Source organism: Silene latifolia, chromosome 1, assembly GCF_048544455.1.
Source record: "Silene latifolia isolate original U9 population chromosome 1, ASM4854445v1, whole genome shotgun sequence".
Taxonomy (NCBI): Eukaryota; Viridiplantae; Streptophyta; class Magnoliopsida; order Caryophyllales; family Caryophyllaceae; genus Silene; species Silene latifolia.
In genome coordinates, this window is record NC_133526.1 from 199,758,671 (window position 1) to 199,763,670 (window position 5,000).

The following is a 5,000-nucleotide window of genomic DNA, read 5'->3' on the forward strand; positions in this document are numbered from 1 at the left end:
TACCATGACCGAGCATTGCCTAGGCCATGTGAGGCAAATGCCTAGGCCACGGGCACAATGACCGAGCATTGCCTAGGCCATGTGAGGCAAATGCCTAGGCCACGGGCACAATGACCGAGCATTGCCTAGGCCATGTGAGGCAAATGCCTAGGCCACGGGCACAATGACCGAGCATTGGCTTGGCCATGTGCGGCAAGTGCCTAGGCCATAGGCGGCAAGTGCCTAGGCCATGGGCACCATGACCGATCACTGCCTAGGCCATGTGCGGCAAGTGCCTAGGCCACGGCTACCATGACCGAGCATTGCCTAGGCCATGTGAGGCAAATGCCTAGGCCACGGCCACCATGGCGGAGCATTGCCTTGGCCATGAGCAGCAAGTGCCTAGGCCGTGAGCAGCAAGTGCCTAGGCCATGGGCACAATGACCGATCACTGCCTAGGCCATGAGCAGCAAGTGCCTAGCCATGACCGAGCACCGCTCAGGCCATGGGCACCAAGTGACCGAGCAATGCCTAGGCCATGGGCACCAATGACCGAGCATTGCCTAGGCCATGTGCAGCAATGACCGAGCATTGCCTAGCCATGGCCGAGCAATGCCTAGGCCATGTGCAAAGAATCGCCCAGGCCATGGGCCATGAGCAGCAAGTGCCTAGCCATGACCGAGCAATGCTTAGCAATGACCGAGCCCTAGGCCATGGGCACCAATGGCCGAGCAATGCCTAGGCATGGGCACCAATGATCGAGCAATGCTAGGCCATGGGCACCAAGTGACCGAGCAATGCTAGGCCATGGGCACCAAGTGACCGAGCACTTCCGTTGAATAGCCATGCCTAGGCATTTTGAGGTTAGTTGCCTAGGCCATGGGCGTGAAATGCCTACGCCAAGGGGCATTTTGAGGTTAGCTACCTAGGCCATGGGCACCAAGTGACCGAGCACTTCCGTTGAATAGCCATGCATAGGCATTTTGAGGTTAGTTGCCTAGGCCAAGGGGCATTTTGAGGTTAGTTGCCCAGGCCAAGGGGCATTTTGAGGTTAGTTGCCTAGGCCATGGGCGTGCATTGCCAGCCACGGCGCCTTATAAAGCCATGCGTGGGCATTTTTCAATTTGGAACGGATTTTACCGAGCAACGAAGCGTGAAACGCTAATTTAGGAGGTTTCTAAGGTAATTATATGATAGGGTGACCACGAGTCATAAAGGACAACCAACCGAAAGTCATCCCGACTTGCTACCTCGACGCTTCCAAAGACAAGCTATGAAAGGCTATACCTCAACTACCGATACTAAGATCCCGGTAACCGTGCCCAAATACTTCGAGAGTTGTTGGTGACGGTCATAGGGTAATTTTAACAAGGAACGGACACTAGATGCTTGGTTGGTCCCATACGACGCACCACACGCACACACACACCCCACTTTGACGGACTGACCGTGAGCATTTTTCCACTGGGACATATTTGCCCGAGCAACGGGTTTACAAATGCTCAAAACCATTGGTAGTGTGATATTAAGGTGCAAGGTGGGTGGAAAATGAGGTGGAGGATGCCCAAAGTGCCCAAAACAACCCACACAAAGGGCACACCCAACACGCATAGAGACACCGCCGCCCGACGCGGTTTCCGAGACCGAAACGAGTCCGAATAATTTTTTTCTTGAGCCTAAAACCAACTACTCCAAGTTAGCTACCCAAAATTGCAAGGTTTGCACAATATCATCCGTGGTTTGTCCCCCAAAGTCCCCCCACACCGAGATCTAGGCAGCAGACGCGCCCGCAGAAAATGACCCGACTTCGGAGACCCATAACTCCCTCAAAAAAATTCCAAATGACGAATTTTTTTTTCCAGCATCAAGTACTCCAAGTTAGCTTTCCAACCATATATCAAGCTCCCAAATTGAAGCTCATTTGGTCCTCCAAAACGGCGTTACAAAAACGTATCGCTATTCTGCACACCCAATGTTTCATGCTACAAGACCAAAACTATCAAAAAAGCCTCTATAGGGGGGGTAGTGAGGAGTCAATGGCTGGGCACCATGGTGCATGTTTGCGTATGAATAAGGACCCCTACTCCGAGGCGTGGGCATGGCAAGACCCTAAGATGAAAAAAAAAAAAATTTTTTTTTTTTTTTCCGCCATGCAAACCTGTTTCTGGGGCCCGTGAGGTGCACACGGGTTTCTGATTGATTGTCTATAGCTATAGTTGGGCTAGGCATCATGGTGCATGTTGTCGAGGCATAAGGACCCCTACTCCGAGGCGTGGGCATGGCAAGACCCTTCATCGAGAAAAAAAAATTCCGCCATGCATCCCGCTCCTGGGGCCCGTGAGAGGCACACGGTTTTGGCATCGTTGGCCGCTATTGTGGCCATCGTAAGTCCGCACAACCCCGTGCCGTGGTAAATCACCATGACTCGGGGGAACTATCATAGACGAGATTGGGCATCGATTGCTTGAGTGACGGGTACACGAGGATGGCGTTCGAGTAAGACCCTTAGTCCGAGGCGTGGTGCATGGTGAAAAACATTTATTGTCCGTAAATTATTATTTTTTTGAAAAAAATTATTCTACATCGGGTTTGGGCATCGATGCGCTGGAGTGACGGGTACACGGAGAAGGCCATCGAGTAAGACCCACTTTTTTTTTTTTTTTTTTTTTTAAAAAAATTATTTAAAAAAAAAAATTCTTCTATGACGGGTTTGGGCATCGATGTGCGGGAGTGACGGGTACACGGAGAAGGCCATCGAGTAAGACCCACTTTTTTTTTTTTTTTTTTTTTTTAAAAAATTATTTATTTTGAAAAAAATTCTTCTATGACGGGTTTGGGCATCGATGAGCTGGAGTGACGGGTACACGGAGAAGGCCATCGAGTAAGACCCACTTTTTTTTTTTTTTTTTTTTTTTTTTTTTAAAAAATATTTATTTTGAAAAAAATTCTTATATGACGGGTTTGGGCATCGATTTTTTTTTTTTTTTTTTTTTTTTTTTTTAGGGTGAACCGTTAATGCTAGGTCCGGTGTCTTCTTCGCCCCCAGAAATGATGTGGTGGGTCGACTAATGGTTTCTAGTAGATGCGGTTTGCTTTTTTAAAAAGGTTTTTTTTTTTTTTTTTTTTTGAAAGATCACCACGCCTCGGAGGTCCCTTCTATGACGGTTGTCCCTCGTTGATCGGAATGTCCCCTGTTATCGTTTTCTGATTGTCCCTGCTAGGCTACCGTGATGGGTTTGTTTGAAATCGCTTTTGAGAATCGTTGCCCCTGGGTTTTCCCCTGAGTGATTAGGTGCTAATGAGTAAGGCCACAATCTTTAGTCGATAAGTAAGGATTGCAATGATGAGAGTCGTTAGCATTAAGAAATCCGCTTGCTAGTGAGTTATCACAAAGACCAAGCCGATGATGCGATGATGTATGGGTAGTCATAATATTGTGTCCCGAACCGATTATATGAGCGTTGTCCGATCACCATGTGTACTCTAATCGATGCTTTGTTTCTCGATTGCCGATTCTCGATACGCTTGAGCCGGGTTGTCCCTCGTTGATCGGAATGTCCCGAATGTCCCCGGTTTTCGACGCTACATGTGCCTTGAAAGGGTCGGACCCCGCAGCCACACGAGCTTTATTGATCCTAGTGCGTTAGGGGACATGTCCCGGACAATGCATTGTTGCTCTGAATGTCCCCGGTTTTTGTGCGGCTATGATGGGTTTGTTTTAAATCGGCTTTTGAGAATTGTTGCCCTTGGTTTTCCCCTGAGTGATTAGGTGCTAATGAGTAAGACTACAATCTTTAGTTGCGAAGTACGGATTGCAATGTGGAAGCCTAATTAGCGAAGAAGTCTGCTTGCTAGTGAGTATAATCACCAAGACCAAGCCGATGATGCGCTAATCAAAATAGTATCTGCAAGGTCCGAAAAACCATTATTGAGCGTTGTTTGATCACCAAGTATTCTAATCGATGCTTTGTTTCTCGATTGCCGATCTCGACACGCCCCTGTTCTAATGTCCCTCGTTGTTTGAATGTCCTAGAATGTCCCTCGTTTTAGAATGTCCATCGGAATGTCCCCGGTTTTCGACGCTACATGTGCTTTGAAAGGGTCGGACCCCCGCAGCCACTGAGCTTTATTGATCCTAGTGCGTTAGGGGAAATGTCCCTGACAAGGCATCGTTGTTCTGATTGTCCCTCGGTTTTCGCGGCTAGTTGTGCTACGATGGGGTTTGCTTCCCGCACTAATGGACCTTTGTTGTGTCCTAGTGTGTTAGGGATAATGACCTCGTTATTTGCTGCTAGCGAATCGCGTGAGTGGCGTTCGGATTTATTGAGTTGGCGGGCTCTTTGCTTGTGCATTGAACCGTTCACTCGTAATCCGCCAGTTGTTGCCTACAAGTGCTCCCATGGCCTTGGGTGAAGGAGTTTTCCCGCTCGATGCCCATTGAAAGGTATTAAGATGTCCTAAATGAGAGAGCTTCGCTGATATTTCCGGGTGTGTCGGGTGAACTGCTCATGCTAGGGCCGTTGTCCTTCGACCCCCGTGAAATGATGTGGTTGGATGGGTAATGGTTTCTAGCAGTTCTCTGGGATGCGGTATGCTTTTCGGGGTTTGAACTAATCATTCGCCCATTCAAGAGTTGTTGCTCAAGATGAACGACCGTTTGGTTCACGTTGACCGCCCGCTTGCTCGGGCGGCTCATGTGTGTGCCGCCGCCGATCGAGGAATGCTACCTGGTTGATCCCGCCAAAGAGTCATATGCTTGTCTCAAAGATTAAGCCATGCATGTGTAAGTATGAACTAATTCAGATCGTGAAACCGCGAATGGCTCATTAAATCGCTTATAGTTTGTTTGATGGTACCGCTACTCCTGATAACCGTAGTAATTCTAGAGCTAATACGCAACATCGCCCGACTGGAAGGGTCGCATTTATTAGATAAAGGTCAACGCGGCTTTGCCCGTTCGATGATTCATGATAACTCGACGAATCGCACGCCTTGCATACCGCGACGCATCATTCAAATTT